Below are 18,810 nucleotides of genomic sequence, written 5' to 3' on the forward strand. Positions count from 1 at the left end.
ATTTGACCTGAAAGATAGGTCGTCAGCTCAGATTTCTCTGTAGCCCACACGCCTTTCGCAAACATAACTTAAACACCCGATATAACCGAGTTCATTGATGATGTAAGCGCAGTTTTAATCTACGTCAGGTGAATGCATCAACAGCCTGTATTTTTCCCATCAACACGAGAGCAGGAGTGCTGGGATTGCTGTAGGGAGACACCTAGTGGTCACGCTTGAGATTTGTTCCATTTCTTTAACATCCTGAACCGATTTTTTTTTTTAATGCTTTTTTAAAGTCAACATTTACTCAAATGACAATTTATTTAACATAATTGTAGCTGTATTTGCTGCATCACAGCAAGCTGGATCTGTACTTTTGTGTTATTTAAGGATTCAGCATTTGTGTATTTGTGTTTTGGTGCATAGATGCATTTAGCATCTATGCACCAAAAATCTGGAACAAACTTCCAGAAAACTGTAAAACAGCTGAAACACTGACTTCCTTTAAATCTCAACTAAAAACCCACTTGTTTAGAGTTGTATTCGAAACGTAATCAATTGCAAATTTATTGACGGAATCTGACTATGTTGTGTTTTTATTGTTGATTCTATGTTGCATTGTATCTTTGTGTTTGATTTGATGTAAAGCACTTTGAAATGCCTTGATGCTGAAATGTGCTATACAAATAAAGTTTGATTGATTGATTAATATTACATCTGAAAGTCATTAGCACAGCCTCTAAAGAAAAAGGCAAAGACATTTTAAAATGTATGCACACCAGTGGTAAAAAGAAAGGACACCTTCATCATGATGGAGTAGCTTTTTGGACAAACCAATAAAAAAAAAAAATAATAATTCATCAGTCTGAATCAGCTTTATGGATTCATTTTGATTTAAGTTTGCAGACATATGCCACAGTATTTTAATCAGATGTAGGTTGAAGGTTTCTACTTGCTTACTTACTTCGGTTATTCAGCCTCCAAATAATCCTCCGATGACAGCAGGCCTCAGTCTTTAGAGTTCGAGATGTTTCTTAAGTGTTTTACTTTGAAGCCAATTCAATAATTTCTAGTGCTTCTTAAATATTAAATTCACATGACACCATTAAAGTCGCATGAAATGTTTCAAAATATATAATCAAGCAGTAGCCTTTTTCAGAGGATGGAACATTGAGCATAGATGTCAAGCAAATAAATAAATAACAAGATCAAGTATATTAATTGGGAGGTTAGTGGTGCTATGGTGGGTTTATGTGTAGGTGAGGCCCAAATCAAGTTAAGCTCAGATCCTCATATCAGTCCACTGACTCTTAAACTGTTTGGGCACAGAGCAGAGTTTTTATCTGACCGTATTATTAACCTTGTAACTTTTTAAATGCAAATACAGCCAAGAAAACTAAAAAAAAAAAATAATAATTAGTGCTGCTACTGCAGCAGAGGATTTTACTTACATAGCAGGTGCTTGGCCTTTTGCGAGGCTCCAGGAGCTGCTTCAAGCTCTCAGGGATTATTTAACAGTTTGTTACACATCAAAGCACTCGGGACCCCCTGCTGTTGGACTCAAAGGCCACCGGGCCAATCGGCTCTCAGCTGCTCCGGTAACTATCCTTTAATGAAGTTCATGAAGCTCCGTCTTCCAACAGCAAGGTGGGGGAGCTAGCAGCTGGAAAAGCAGCTCAGACCTCCACTCTGCTTCAGCTCTTTGAGCAGAACTATATGACCACTGAAAAGAGGGCTGTTTTAAAACGCAAACATGTCTGAGCATGCATCTAATCAGCAGTAAAGAAGAGACTTAAAAGTCTTCTGGAGTGATTGGAAACTGGATTCTGCTACAAGTGACAAGTCGACAGGTCTCATCGGGACAATTTCTGACATCTCTTTTTGCTTCAACAGTTTTTCACATCTTATGCTGGCTGACCAGGCAGTAGTTTTGACAGTGTAAAAGTAGATATTAGTGTGTGCAACGTGCTTTTTCTTCCCCATACAAACCTTCCTTTGTTGTGTGTAACCTTTTGATCTAAGTGTAAAAAGGGGCTTAGGTAGGCCAATGAGTTACAGAGGGGAGTTTATGCTAAAAGAGGCAGAGGAGGGGGAGAGTTGTCACCTTTTCATGTCAGCGCTCCTCCCGTTTGGCTTTATAACGAATGTCAGCGATGATAACAAAGTCTCATTTGCATATCATAATCCCCCATCTCTCGACCTTCTGATCAGGTGTACTTGGAAGCACGGCTGTGTTCTCTCAAAAAGAGGCAGCGATAGGGAGCAAGAGGAGGAGGGGGGAGGCAAAAAACTCAGCTCACTTTGAAAGCTGTTTGAAGTTCGCTGCCAGAGTTCAAATAGCAGTAAAACATGTGCATGACATTGAGTGGCTGATTTGTATAAAAAAGAAGAAAGGCGGAGGGATGAAGGGATGAAAGGAGGTCAGGGAGGGGAGACTGAGGGAACTTCTGGGAGCTGGGAAGGCCAAAAGCCTTTGGATCTTGTGTCACTACACATGTAGAAGAGAGTGCGGTTTTACATTCAACCTTTGAACTTGATGCCCCTTGAACCTGCTCACATTTTGCAACGTTACAACCACAGACTTCTATCGCCTTTTCTGGATTTTTAAGTCACAGATCAACTCAAAATGGAATGAAATTGTGCGGTCATTATGAAAGAATGGCATCAGGAGATCTTTTATTGAAAGAAAGTCATTGTTGAAATAGAAAGAAGTCACAGAAGACAGAAGTTGAATGTTTTGGCCATCATGCAAGTTGCAACCTTTGGCAGAAAAGTAACGCTGTAATTCAACATTGTATTCTCACTGTGAAACATGGTGGTGGCAGCCTCATGATATGGGATGTATTTCAGGCTTTACGGGAAAATTGATGGTGATAAATATAGAGCAAACCTGTTAGTGGCCGCAAAAGACTCAAGACTAAAGCAAAGGTCAAAGACCTGCCAAACCTTCTAGAAGAGGAGGATTAGATCAAGATCACAGCATGTTCATGGGCTTTAATGGCCCAGTCAAAGTCTAGACCCAAATTCAATTGAGAATTGATGCAAGATTTGAAATCTGGCGTTCACAGAATCTCTCCATCGGTCATAATTTACTTACTTTTTCAAAGAAGAATGTGCTAAAATTTATTTTCTAGATGTACAAAATGTGTGAAGCATTTCCAGTAGACTGCATGGCGTCTGTTTTTGCGACTAAAGATGATTCACAAGATCTTTTCTCACAGTGGGAGGAATGTATTCGTATGCAACACCTTCCTTATAAAGTACATTGCAGTTAGTGGTTGTCTGGACATACAAGGTGTTGAACTCTATTCCTCTTAGAAATAAATCACTTTTTTCTCACATTCCTCAATCTGCAGAGATGAAAGAACATTTTACTAATTCTGAGGATTACAAAAGTTGTTTTTTTTTTATTTAAATCTCTGGCTTCTGTCACAGACACCTCTGCTACACTTCAGTGGATCTGCCACTAGATGCTTCAGGAGTCAGAAAAAGAGGCTTAAATTCATGGCAGCTCTCTCTGCAGAGGTCAAAGTATTTGTCTGAGAGTGAAAGTGAATGTTATTAGCAACTCCGCATGTCATGGCAACAGATCCAAAGGTCATGGACCACCCAGCTGTGCGTTCACACGTTTGGTCGTCTATATACCACACTGATCAAAACTAACTGTTCACAAGGAGCCAAATGTTTGGTTGGCTGTTGAAACACAACTTTGTGGCGTCTCACTGTACTTGGCTCAAACAGCAAGCTGTAGCCTTTTGGATTCTGAATCCTAGTTGTAAAGACCAGGCATCCTTTCCCATGTGTGGAGAAGGCCTCCAGCAGAGCTGCTGCTGCTCTTCAACATTCTCATAGTCCTCCGTTTGGCCAGAGTTGTAAAGCCAGGCCCTGGGAGTCACTCGCCCCTGCTCTGATCCACTCAGCTCGGCTCTGCAGTGGACGCGGTGGCCACTCCAGCTCCTTTATCCCAGTTACCTCACAACCAGCGCAGGCAAAGCCAGACTGGCGGTCCCCCGCTGCCTTCTGAGCCCCTGTTTCATTTCCCTCCACAGCCGCCCACCGACCCTCCCAGCTTTTCAATCTTCGAAGCAATTAGAAGGAGATCCTTTTCCTTTGTTGTCTATCCGTGGAAAGAGAGAAAACGAAAGAATGAGGGAAAGAGAAAAAGGAGGGCCAAGCTGTTGTTGGTGGTGGAGCTCAGGCCTAGCCAGGAGCCACTTGTGAAGCTCTGGGTATTAGGACTCACATGGTTTGTTTGGAAAGGCTTCTCCAGGGGCCAAACTAGGATTACGTTGCAGATTGCGAGTTCCCATGGAAGAGGCCTGGACTAGTGAGGGGTTCAGTGGGTGGGTTTCAGGTTGGGGGCCTTAGAGAACGTCTTTATGAGTTTGGGGTCTGTCTGAAAGGAGAGGGCCAACTCCCAGCATGTTAGCGCTCCATATTAGATGGACACAGAGAGGCTATTGAAGGTCCCCAGACATCCTCTTTATTTCTCTCCTTTCCTCTGCTCCCCTCTCTCTCTCTCACTACTCTTGAAGCCTAATCTGTTTGTGAGGGAAGAAAGGAGTAAAAAGATTGTTCTGGGAGCCGAAATAATTCACGTGTACATTTTTGTGATCGGAATTTAGTCTGTGAGTTTGACTATTGGCGACTTTGGTTGGGTTTTCACCACGCTGAAGGGCAACAACAACAACATGCTAATACCTTTGCCTGAAAACAATTAAAAACCAAACGATGCTTTTAAATTTGAAGCTAATAACAAGTTTAAAAGTATAATATAATATAAAAGATTGTTCACAATTCTGTGGCAAAATGTGTTTTTTTAAACAAATTTTGCAAAAACACGGATGTAAAAAAAAAAGAAATGCATTCATTGACTTTTTATAAAGTTTGATGTTTTTCTTTACAAGAAACTAGCTGTCCTTTAATTTAGTAATGAAAACTGTTTTTTCTTTGGAAGGTATTTAGAAAGAAATAGCTAAGTTGTGGGTTTTTTTTTTTTGTGGCTGGACATATTTTATTTAGATGAACCAAAGACATTGGATAAATGTTGCTGTCCCCTGTTTTCAACATTTAAATTACTGCCTTAATTGAAGGACAAGTGAAGGTGAGTATGAATTTCAACACATTCCTTACTTAAAAGGCTTGTTCTCTTGTCTTTCCCATGTAGGGAACTCTGTGCTGCAATGTATTTATAATCCAGCAAGCAAAAAGTCATGTAACGACAAATAGTAATATAAAAAAAAAACAAAAAAAAAACCAGTTCCGATACATCTAATGTAACAGGGAGTTTTAGTGGTGCCATGAATTGTTGCACTAGTGATTCTCCAGAACAAAAAATAAATAAATGTTTTGCACATTGAATAAATAAATAAGAACAAATGGTATGAAGAATTAGGAAGTGCTGACAAATAAGTAGGATGATATGTTACAAAATTCAGTAGCTCATTAACATCACGTGAAAAGAACCTTGAACCATTTAAAGTGCTGACCAGCTTGAAGCTCTAGCCTATGAATCAGCATCATCGCTTACCAGATGTCTCACACCCCTGACCCAGTTCTTCATCCTGTCCTCTCAGCCTCTCCTGACACCTTTTAGCTGTCTCCTAACTCATCATTCACCATCTGCGAACTCAAGCATCGATGTTCCCTAGCAATGCATAAATACATAAATCTTGCGTCACTGCCAGTGTGTGTACGGGTGCGTGGGAGGGCGTTCGACGACATGCCGTGAACGGACAGCCCCAAAGTCGTTCCCTCTTTCATGTGTCTCTGCATCACAGATGCTTGGTGTTAACGTACCACCATCCAGACTCTTTAACCCGTGCTCACACTCGCGCTTCATCCCTCTCAGAATCTGTCACCCTTGCTGGGGGGAGGCTTGGGGACAACAAAACAAAAACCTGGGAGTCCAACCCAGAGGTTGCGGTGCCAGACGGGCTCTTTGAACTGGCCGTCTGCCACCGAGCTGATGTGAGATACGACCAGGGGGCAGAGGTCAAAAAGCCTGGAAAACAGAGTCAGCTGACCTTGTCTCATTTGCTGTCTGTCTTGACCAAACTCATATTTCATTAAATGTTTGGGTTTTTTTGTAATTTCAGCAATAACAAGTGAAAACATCACAAATGTAAATGAAACAAACTCTATGATATAAGCTCATAATTAGATAAAATTTTTTATTTAATCTAACTCAGACTAGGATTTAAAAAGTTACAGCTAGGCTAGCTAACAACTAGCTAACCATTAGGAAAGGCAAAGCAGACTTCTTTGTGTAAAACTCTTCATCCGAGATAATTCAACATGCTTTACGGGGAAACAAAGAAACAGATAAGACATGTGAAATACATCAATTGCATACAGATACATCTGTTAAAGAATCTCTAAAATGCATATCTAAGCAAACTGTGAAAATGTGATTGTTTGGCGAAAATACAGTGCGAAAATACAGTGCGAATACTATTTAATGAAACTTGCAGAAGCATGTGAAGTCAACTGCAGGAGAACTGCAGAAATGTGAGAAATGGGCAGAAGCAGCAGAATAAAGGAAAACAAATAAATAGAAAAACTGTAGAAGAGGAGTGAAAATTTTCAGTCAACTCAAAAATCATCCCAAAGAGGATTAGAAATTCATGCAGAAACATGTTTTACAGATCTAAACGGTAAAGTCACAACAGGAATGAGGGCTGGAAAAAGAGTTGGAATTAGATTTGGAAAGAGGATTGGAGTTACATTTAGAGATGGTGGGCCATTTGTTTTCTGAAGATTGATATAACGCAAGCAAAAACTTGAAGAGGGATTTTATAAAGTCTTTATAAGTTTTTCATTCCAACAAAAAAAATTCTATCTCGTAACAAAATGAGACAACCATCTCTCAAACAATAAAAAAGTTAAAAGTTACTGTTGCCATGTTCCCTTTATTATGTTGCAGATTCATCTGTTGCAATGAGCTCATGGTCATTAGGGCTGGCCGGCCTCCATCCCATCACTCTAATATTTTCCTCTGGTTCAGGTCAGGAGTCTTGTGGAGAATTTACATTTCCTCCAGTCAGAGTAATTATGTTGGCAGAATGAAAAAAAATTACTTTAAACCCAAATGTGCCGGAATAATTTTGATCTTACTTGCATGTGGGCCCCACTGGTAAATGTTTCCTAGTTCTTTGCTACGTTTCATGAAAAGGTGGAGTCAGTCCACCACAAAATGCATCATTATGCCAACATGAGGAAAAAAGAAAAACTGTGATCAAATTCTTGAATAGAAAAACGGATTATTACGTGATGATTATGGGCCAGAAAAGTAACGCACAAACATGGTGACTTTGTGCTGACAAACAATTTTTAACATGAAAAACTGTATCTGTCTCAGCGTAGATTGAAGTGATAAATAAGACAACGGGAAGGAAAGATGAAAGAAATGTCAGATCAGAACTGTGGCACTCGATGATAACATCTCAGCAGAAATCCTTTTTGTGGTTTATAAAACATCTGAATCCAACACAAGTTTTTGCCGTAACAACCATAAATCGCTGTCTTCCTTCCTGAGATGCAGAAAAGTAAGAGGAAGCGAGATGAAGGGCAAAATGGAAGGAAAACAACAAAGCCAAAGAAAGCATTTTTATCCTGCTGAGTTAAATTGGGTGTGACTGTGAACGAAGCCCTGAGAAGGATGAGAAAACACACCCACGCCGGTGCACGCCCGCACACAACCCACACACAACCCACACACAACCCACACGCCCCCATGCAACAAAAACAAATTAACATCTAAAATGCTCCGACTCGTTTCAACCGTTCACTTCAAACCGTCATCAGGCCTCTAATGGGGGCCAAGTTCAAAGCTCCACTAGACTCCCGCTGCTTTGCTGAGATGGAGGAACAACACTTTCGTCTCCCTCTCCCTCCCCGTGTTTGTTTATCATTTGCTTTGCTCTCTTTCAACATTTCCTCTCCTGCTTCAGCCTCTTTTCTTTGCTTCACTGCTTCCCTCCTTTTATTTTCATCCCTGTTTTATTTTTGGAGCAAACCCCTCACAGTCAGTGCCTCCTTGTTCTTTATTTCCCTCTCATTGCTTTTTCAATATTTAATGTAGCGGGTATAGAGCCTTGCAAAAATATTAATACGTCTCCAGCTTGTCTACATCTTGCACAAATTTCAAAATGTTTCATTGGGGTTGTTTGTGATAGGTAGGTAAATACAAAGTAGCATATGATTGCACAATGGACAGAAATAGTTATTTTTGATCATTGTTTTCAAAATGGTTGAAGTTTGAATTTAATGTGTCTCTGTTTTCAGATCTGGACTTTGATTGGGCCATGTCAAAGTCCAGATTTGGACTTGTTAGACTGCATAACTTAGTTACATTTTATTTGAAGAAACAGTGTGCATAAGACTCACATAAACATGACATAACACCTGTTACCAACACGAAGGAGTCTTCATGAATGTTTATGACTGTTGTCATTAGGTGTCATTTGGTAAATAATGATACTTTTAATGTAAAATTTCACTAAAAGTTACATTAAAAGTCCATAAAATGGTCAACTTTGCATTGTTGGGCAAATAATGACACCATTAATGTACAGTTCCATTAAAACTTGCATTAAATGTCCATTGAAAGTGTCATGTTTGCATTAAAAGTGTCATTATTTACAGAATGACACTTCATGACAACAATCATAAATGTTCATGAAGACTCCTTCATGTTCATAACAGGTGTTATGCCATGTGTATGACAGTCTTATGCACATGCCTTCAAATGAAGTGTTACTCATGACTTTAATCCAAACCCTTCCATTGAAGTTCAGGCTGTATGTTTTTCATCTTTGTTATTGCTGCAAGGTGAATTTCAACCAAGTCTTTTTCATCCTCTAACAAATGTGAGAATAGCACATTTGTGATGTACTTTTGTCTTTATATTTCTCTCTCATGTCTAAATGTGGCCTGCTTTGTTATAAATTTCTTTCTATTTAAACATTAAGCAGTTTTGTAAACATAAACTACAATGCTGGCTATTCCTGAGAGGCCAAGTTACACAGAAGGAAAGCTACGGGTCTCAGTCAGCAGCTCAGCATGTCTTGAATTCATCTGTCAGGATTACAAACTTCCCTGTCTCTACTTTCTTCTCCTTCAAAGGCAGTGGACCCACATCTTGAAGCTCCAGCAGTCTGCTCATTAAGAGGTCCATGTAGCTTTCCCCTGACGTAAAAGCAGTATTTTAATTTGAAATTATCCTTTAGTGTTCCGCTGCTGTGCTCAGCGTCAATTTTCCTTCCCAGATTTTCTGATACTCTGCTGAAACATGCCAACAACCTGCTTCCTGAGCAGTGTGAAGACGAGAGAAAAAAGGTCTTTATCAGACTTCTGGAAGGAGAAGGATGTAGTTTTTCTTTTTTTTTTGCACAGGCTTCAGGCTTTGTTTATATATGCTGACAAAGAAAGTGAGAATATATAGAAACCTACGTCAACGACAAAGCACATAAGAAGATAAGAGCGGTGAGAAAAGCTCTTTGGAGCCGGATAAGACCACGTTTGAAGATTAAAGTTGTGTTGCATTCGCAGGACGGCCTATTTCCATGAAAGGCACTTAACTGGTGCAGAAATTGGTTTGTCTATACAGAGCTTCAGCGGGAGTCACTTTTAATATTCCCGTCACAAACTTAAAGGCTTCTGAAACTTTAAGAGAACACACTTTTTCCCCCATGAGGAATTTAAATAAATGCATATATATATATATATATATATATATATATATATATATATATATATATATATATATATATATATATTTCTATAACTTATATGCATCCTCTGCAGGTTGAGATGAGGCTGGCTCTGCCACTCCATCACAACACCAAAAAGAAGAAGAAATGCGTCAGATCCTTCAGGCAAACGAACATGGCTTCACATCTGGATTCCTTCACAGGAAGAAGTTTTTGAAATCTAATACATAAACATTATTCCCCATCACTGCAGTTTTTCTTGCTTCACCAAAGGAAAAGCGTGTATTTCTTCTGAGCCACTTTGGGGAGTCTTTTCCCCAACACCCTGCTCCATCAGTAGGTTCAGTAAGAGGGCTGACTGGGATTTGGCTCCTGCCATGTTTCATCAAACACGCTTGTCTTCAGCCATCGCTGCCGGATTGTCTGATAAACATCTCCTTATAAAGAATATCTAGGTGTTCACTACTCCCTTCAGATTCACGATAATTATAATTTTTTACTGATTAGTTCTTTCGTGATCTTGAAACTTGTGTATTTTACTCACATATTTTTGCCAAAACATCTAAAATAATAAAAGATAGGTCTGAAGGAAAAAGTATGGACAATTTTGGCAATGTTTATGCAAGCATCAATAGCTTCCTATGGATTCTTTTTGCTTTATTTCTTATAGAAAGTACTCTTGGCTCACTGCTCATGGGTTTGAGTCAGAACAGTCATTGAAAAAGTTCTTACTACAAACGACTTATTGTACTCTTAGTTTTTACTTTTCCAGTTAGTCAGGACAAAACTGTCAACAAACATGTTTATATGCTCAATATCCCAATATATGACACAGGCCTGCATCTGCAGTGGCGGTTCTGGTATGGGTGGTTGCCCAAGGTGGTATTAGCAAAGGGGCGCAATGTAGCTTACATGCTAGTTTTGCCCTGAATAGTTTTTTTAGTGCTTTTCCAAACATGCAGTACATGGAGAGTTGGTTTACTGCTGAGGAAAGTGAGACTATTTTTCAAGCTTTTTGTGGAAATACAGTGTTTTACTTTACCCCAGAAGTTTCTGCGTTTTGATTGGTTGGGGAACAGCAGAAGAAGGGGCTGATCCAGGATAACCAATAATGTAAGAACCTGCACTGTGCAGCTGCAAGTAAGAAGGTTGTAGCTTTAGCCTGAGGTTGACAAAAGATGGTTTGTAGAGGTTGATAAAGACTGATACCTTTTACAAATTTAACCCCCTCAGGGGGAAAACTCATGGCAACTATTCAAAACTGCTGACAATACAGGTGTTATGTCTTTAAATACCTGTATTTAAAGACATAAATACAGGTATTTAAAGACATAACAATATTTTATTGTTTTTAGGGACTAGAAACTTTTAGCCAGTTTGGGCTAAACATAAAACTTGGCGAAATTTCTTTTTTAATAAAAATTAAGAAAAACGTATTTTATTAAGCTTTAGTGAGCAAAATTTACATACAAATTTGTCCTCTTTGCTACTGATTCTTCAGGTTAAAAAAAGCAGACTTTTTTTTCAGTTTTAGTTACAAACAGCAACTTTCATGACAGATCATTCATTGTTGTGTGGGTCTAAAACAGTTTTGAAAAAAGAAAAAACACAGTGAAGTTGAGTTTCACCAGAGAGCCAATGAAATGAAGGATTATGCAGGTGTTTTTTCTTAACATTTTCTCTTAGCAAAATGACTTAAATTCTGCTCTGTTCCTGGAACAACAAAACCAAAAAAAAAATAAAACAAATAAATCAAAGCAATCTAAAGCTTCCCTTTAAGCAAAGCAAACATTTGTTAGCCTATTATAGGTTAGATCTAATATAAATTTTTAGATTTTTGTCATTTCACCACCACGTTGGAAGTTGTTGCTGCTGAAAACTTTCAAATTCAAAAGATAGAACCAAAAATGTATGAATATGTTTATTAAATTCAAAATTCTTATTGTTCTGGTTATTTTGACTAATGTGTTATAAAGCTTGGACACCACTGCCACAATGGATATGTGCCAAAATACAGTATATAAAGAAGTCAGGAGTTTAGCAAGTGCTACATTTTACTAAGTACTTTATTTGGATAAAATATATATATATTTCAGCACTGAAGGTAACAACCGAAAGAGTATCAGAAGTATTGTCTGGGAACAATTGGAACCATAGTTTTCTAATAAATACTGGCTCTTCAAAGGAAGACTTCTTGTAAAAGCAGCTTTAATCAGCTTCCATCCCCGGTAACTAAAAGCACCACATGTAAGTACTGATGTTCTTTTAGTTCATCCTTAGGCTCGTAAAAACGAGTGAACTCGTGCATTTATTTGCATGTGCGTTGTGTGCATCTAGGATCATTGACTCCAGCCTAATCCCTTCCTGATGGCTTTTTCTTTAGACACAGATGGAGACTAGAGGCTCTTGACCTCTGACCTGTATCACTAAATCACATCAGTCGTTGGCTGCGACGGCCGCAGGGCCCCACGACTCCAGCAGGCAGATGGGCTGCCGCCGACATGCATGCACTTATCTGACACTCACACAACCAGACAGAGACATAAACACCGCTGAACAATATTCTTTTATGTGCCTGATTGTTCTCTGTGATTTCAGCTCTTTTACTCAGTCCACATCAGTCACAGTCTGCAGCTCCACTCTGTTTTAACTCTTCTCTTTAAGCATTTTGTGGTCCTGTTTTGTGTCTTTTCTTGTCTTTGCTGACTAAAGCACAGGCAATGGGTGAAGGGAAACTGAAAAGTCCTAAGGAGGTAATTGCTGATTGAGAGGAAGAGTTCAAAAATGATGAAGAGTGGAGGAATATGTTTCTCTCCCTAAACATTCCAGGTTTTCCATGAAAGATTGAATCAATATAGGTTCTGCCGTAAATACTATCTATTTTCATGAATTTTATGAACATAAAGTACATAGAGGGTTGTCCTGTAAAAGCACATGCTACATGGAAAAGCTGTATTAATGTTTTCCACTTTAAATAGCTTAAAACCAAAACCACATGTCATGACTGGTCATTATTTCTTCATTCCTCTAAACCTTTTCTTTGTTCTTCAGTTGAGCACTTGAACAATAACAGACTTGCTTTAAATCAACCATGAGAACAAATCTGTTGAAAATGTTAAATGAACAAATCATAAATGTTTGTTATTTATTTTCACACAAAACACTCACAGTCATAAATCAAACTGCTGGTGAAACAAGCTTCTATTTTCCTTCATGTGTAATTATGGACTGAATATTATTTTTAAGTTAATTTGATCATATTTCCATCACATTAAGATTTTCTAGCAATCTGTCCATTATAGTCGCATTGTGATTTTATTATACTGTGAATCACATTGTGAATGTCTTATGGCAGTATTAAAATAACTTATTTTATAGTCTATATAGGACGTCCAAACCCACAGATAACTGCTATGAAATACAGTTCTGTAAAGTAAACTAAATCATGTTTATCTACAAGAGAACAATTAAGATGTTTGATTTGCAATTATATTCATTAGATCCTTATTGGGAACATCTCAGGTCTACATTATCTGAAGCGATAAGGTGAACAACATGTTTCCAATTACCCTGGTCGTTGCCTTCCTATGTAATTCTGCAAAAAAAAGAAAACAAATTCTCAATTCTAGCAGTCTGGGCTTTCTCTCATTGACTTGGATTGTTTCAATCAGGTCAGTAAATTAACAGAAGTTGTGAATGATTTAGAATTGTAGTCTGCCTGTAGTTTTAGCATTGTAAGTGGAGGAAATAAACTAAGCTGTTCAGTCTGCGTTTGCCACACTTGAAAAATATTGAATTAACATCAACAGCTGGCTGGTTCAGATCAGCTCTTCTGAATATTGATCCGAGGAGGATGAGGATGGTTGTTTACAGCACAAGATTCTTAGCATTGAAGTGCTGCATTACATACATCATAAGCAAACATTAGCAATTGTGTAAAATTTAAACACAATTGTTTAAATTTTGTTTAAACAATTGTTGGCCTTCATGGAGGCAAACGATTGCCTCCATGAAGCAATCGTTTCTCAACAGCCGAGAGCCCAGACCTTCTGTACGAAGAAAAACAGCATAAGACAAAGGTCTGGTTTTTACCAGGCTAATTTTCCATAATCTGATCGTTCTTAATATTGACGCAGAATAGAATGCACTTCTTCTTTTCTGCTCTGTTACCACCTGTTACCAGCAACACATTACAGTCAGTTTAACCTGAATCAGTCAAGATGACTTTTCCTCTCCGTAGTCCTTGAAAACATGCTTCATTTTCATGTCACATGACAGGAGGGTGCAGCTATGCAAAGCTGAGTTGGACTTAATTTGTGAGCTCTCCAACATCACCTACTGTCTCATAAATGCTGTCAAAGGTGCCACCTGGTGCATATTGTTATTATAGCGGTCAGAAATACATGCCAACAGACGTTTAATAGGCATCGATTAAAAGGTATAATCCCACCAGATGTTTATGAAACACCTGGTGGCGCTAAACAAAGGCCAGGCGACGTTTATTAGTAACTCCACCTCTGATATTTGACAGCCAGTGGTTTTGAATAGTCCTTATCCAATCAGTAGTGAGTTTAGCTGAAATCGATCAAACCAAGCACTGAGTCTCACTATTATTCCAGCAAATCTTTACCTGAACTTTGCACAGTTTTGAGGTACAACTAATTTTGTGTCTATTAAGATAACCTGACCTTCAGTTATTGGGGTTTATTTGATGAGTCATGGTAATTTCATCATATTTATTTGATAAATTATTTGTTAAGCAGCAGCATATTTTAACCCTCGATATGTAACAACCCGTAATTAAGGTATTATTCTTTCAGCTATTTTTTAAAGAGCAGGCAGTAAAGAACAGGATGTTTATGTGCAGTTTGAGTCCAGTTATCAAATATCTTGCAACCTCAAAAAAAAAAAAAGACGTGAGCCAAACCTTTTCACTCGGCTTAGAACAACTTGTTCACATGAGAAGCAGCTGAGCAGAGCAGAAACGTGGGCTCGGTTTCCTCACACCGACGTGCTGCCTGCCCACACGGCTCGGCTTTGGAAGTCCGCACTTTGTTGTCCTCTCAGCAGGCACCTGCATTCTCTGCATAGCTGTCTCAAAAGTTTCAAGAGCGGCTCACTATCTCTCTCTGTCTGCCGGTCTCCGTCTCTCTGCGGGTCTCCCTCTGCGCTCGGACCGCCGTTGCCTCGTTGCCAAGAGATGAAAAGGGCCAAGAACTGGGAAGATGGAGAGGCGGCCTTACAAGAGGAGGATGAAAGAGGAGCGAGATCAGAGGGGAAGACAGGCCAGCAGGGGGGCAATGAAGTTTATTTGGCATACTTTGGATTTTTACGGCTATTGTGTGATGCCAATATCCGCTCTTTGCTTTCTAAATCCTGCATCAAAAGAAAATCCTTCAAGTGACCGGTAATTAATGCTCTCGTCATTTCAGCGCTAACTTTGTTGATCACATTTTTGATATAATGTAAACAAAATGATCAATTTGTGAGTCTTGGTAAGAAAACATAAGATGTCCCGACCAGAACTTTTTGCCCCAGGTTCTCATCCAAGTCTCTTCTGATCAGTCTCTTCCTCATCTGATGCATCTATAATAAAGTAATAATAAAAAATCTGTGCCACCAGCCTATTTAAATACAACTCAGTAGGCTTGAAATGCAGAGAGTTAACACACTAGATTTCCAGCTGACAGTGTTTTAATACTGAACAGGTTTTTTTTTGGTTTTTTTTGAAGGGCAAGGCTAAAACTTGCATGCCTGCTCTTTGTTTTGATAGGACTCCATTGATTAATCTAGTTATTCTTCCAGATATTCTTCTATGGAATAAAATGTGGATGAAGTCCTACTGTCTCAGAAGGACTTTGATTTTAAAAATGTTTTCTCTGCACTTTTTGATGCAGCTATTAGGGGTTTAGTTTGCGCCAACACATGTTTTGCAACAGAAAGACGATTTTTTTTTTTGGCGTTTCCGCCTTCCATTCACATGCAGGTGGATTCTTTGGGAGACTATCGGCACTTCTAGGGGCAACTTCTTTCAAGAATCTGTTTCAGAAAATTAGATTTCTCTTACGGTTTCACAAACACCTCATGACTGAATAACCTGACTGATTCCCAAAACACTGCATGTAGTAATACACCACATAATAACCAGAACTTTTGCTGTATTTGTGCATTTTCTCTCCAAGCTGCAGAATGTGCCGCATGATGAGGAACATATTCTGTCTCTAGAGGAGAACAGATGTCATAGGCTGTCAAATCCATAACAAACCACTACACCAGGTTCCAGGTTTACAAAACTCAAACATAGATATATATATGAAATTTTAGCATTCTCAAATTTCTGTTTGCAGCCATTTTGTCTTGTTTATCTTTCCTTAATATCCCAAAGATAGGGAAGCTCCACACATTGCTCTGGCTTTATGTACAAAACGACCCACATGACCCCAAGTGTTTCCCCTCTGCTCTCCGTCAATTTCTCTCAAACCTGAAACTTTTGTTTTATTTTTATTTAGATCCTTTGTGCTTTTGGTCAGTAAATGGACTCAGTTAAACATCCTGCGCCTTCACATCATTGACTGTTCTTCTACATTACAGGACTGGTGTTAGGTTCCATGTTTTTCTGTGTATTTATTTCTAGTTTCCTGTGTCCCTGAGTCTCTGTGTTGTCCTGTCTATCCCCTTGATTAGTTCCCAGGTGTGTCTCGTTCCCTGATTACCCTCTTGTGTATTTAGCGTCACCTGTGTGTGTCTGTCTTGGTGGGGTCCTACGTCAGTGTCAGTCAGTGTACGTCTTGCTACGTCAATGTATGTCGAGTCCTCGTATAGCCTGTTGCTACCTGTAGTGAGCTTCAGCCTTCCGCTCAGCAGTGCTGCCAGGTCTGTGGACTGTTTTCTGTTTGGTTTTTCTCATTAAACTCCTCATCACCTCATCTGGGTTCTACTGCGTGCTGCCTCACCTCAAACACCGCAAATCATGACAGAAGGACCCGACCACAAACGAGGTGAGGTAGCTACATTTTTGGCCCAGTTGGACCGGGAGGTTTTCCGGGGGACGAGACTGGCCTTGGCTCCCCCCGGATTCGCTCCCGGCCGTTTTTCCCGCCGGGGAGCACAACCTCCACAGTTCGCCCGGAGAAAGCCAGCTGGCGAACTCGGCCCTCGCTTGTTGCCGGAACCACCACCTTCGCAGTTAGTCCGGAGAAAGCGGCGTGAGCCGCTGGCGAACTCGCCCTCGCCGCTTCGGATCAAACACCTCCGCAGTCCACCCGGAGACAACGACGTGAGCCGCCGGTGGATCCGGCCCCTCGTCGCCCTCCGGGAACGTCACCTCCGCTGCCGGCCCCGAGGATCCGCGCCGGCACTCCTCCGCTGCCGGCCCCGGATACGCCAGCACTCCTCCGCTGCCGCCGCCCGCGGATCCACGCCGCACTCCTCCGCTGCCCGCTCGAGGCGCCGCGACTTCCTCCGCTGCCCGCCCGAGGCGCCGCCGACTTCCTCCGCTGCCCGCCTCCGAGGCGCTGCCGGACTTCCTCCGCTGCCCGCCCGAGGCGCGCGGACTTCCTCCGCTGCCCGCCCGAGGCGCCGCGACTTCCTCCGCTGCCGCTCCGAGGCGCCGCGGACTTCTCCTCCGCTGCCCGCTCCGAGGCGCCTCGCTGGACTTCCTCCGTTGCCCGCTCCGAGGCGCCTCGCTGGACTTCCTCCGTTGCCCGCTCCGAGGCGCCTCGCTGGACTTCCTCCGTTGCCCGCTCCGAGGCGCTTCGCCGGACTTCCTCCGCTGCCCGCTCCGAGGCGCTTCGCCGGACTTCCTCCGCTGCCCGCTCCGAGGCGCTTCGCCGGACTTCCTCCGCTGCCCGCTCCGAGGCGCTTCGCCGGACTTCCTCCGCTCCTGTCCCCAGTAAGTCCCAGTGTCTGTCCCGAGCATCCCAGTGTCTGTCCCGAGCATCCCAGTGTCTGTCCCGAGCATCCCAGTGTCTGTCCCGAGCATCCCAGTGCCTGTCCCGAGCTTCCCAGTGCCTGTCCCGAGCATCCCAGTGCCTGTCCCGAGCATCCCAGTGCCTGTCCCGAGCATCCCAGTGCCTGTCCCGAGCTTCCCAGTGCCTGTCCCGAGCTTCCCAGTGCCTGTCCCGAGCTTCCCAGTGCCTGTCCCGAGCTTCCCAGTGCCTGTCCCGAGCTTCCCAGTGCCTGTCCCGAGCTTCCCAGTGCCTGTCCCGAGCTTCCCAGTGCCTGTCCCGAGCTTCCCAGTGCCTGTCCCGAGCTTCCCAGTGCCTGTCCCGAGCTTCCCAGTGCCTGTCCCGAGCTTCCCAGTGCCTGTCCCGAGCCCCCTAGTGTCAGTCCAGAGACCCCTTGTGCTCCTCCCGAGACTCCTTGTGCTCCTCGTCGCCGCCCCCGTGCGGCCCCAGAGACTCCTTGTGCTCCTCGTCGCCGCCCCCGTGCGGCCCCAGAGACTCCTTGTGCTCCTCGTCGCCGCCCCCGTGCGGCCCCAGAGACTCCTTGTGCTCCTCGTCGCCACGGACGGCCGCCGGACCGCCTCCGTGGTTCCCGCCTCCTGCGCCGCGGACGGCCGCCGGACCGCCTCCGTTGTTCCCGCCTCCTGCGCCGCGGACGGCCGCCGGACCGCCTCCGTGGCTCCCGCCTTCAGCGCCGCGGACGGCCCCCGGACCTGCCCCGTGGGCTCCGCCTTCAGCGCCGCGGACGGCCCCCGGACCTGCCCCGTGGGCTCCGCCTTTTTTGCCTCCGCCCACCCTGTGGGTAGTTTTTCGTTGTTTGGACTCTGGCCCTCCTTCCAGCGCCCCTCCGCCCACCCGTGTTGTGTTTGAGTTTTGGACTGTTTTTGGGCGTCTTGGAGCCGCCCTTTGAGGGGGGGGTACTGTTAGGTTCCATGTTTTTCTGTGTATTTATTTCTAGTTTCCTGTGTCCCTGAGTCTCTGTGTTGTCCTGTCTATCCCCTTGATTAGTTCCCAGGTGTGTCTCGTTCCCTGATTACCCTCTTGTGTATTTAGCGTCACCTGTGTGTGTCTGTCTTGGTGGGGTCCTACGTCAGTGTCAGTCAGTGTACGTCTTGCTACGTCAATGTATGTCGAGTCCTCGTATAGCCTGTTGCTACCTGTAGTGAGCTTCA

Source organism: Gambusia affinis, linkage group LG19, assembly GCF_019740435.1.
Source record: "Gambusia affinis linkage group LG19, SWU_Gaff_1.0, whole genome shotgun sequence".
NCBI classification, from domain to species: domain Eukaryota; kingdom Metazoa; phylum Chordata; class Actinopteri; order Cyprinodontiformes; family Poeciliidae; genus Gambusia; species Gambusia affinis.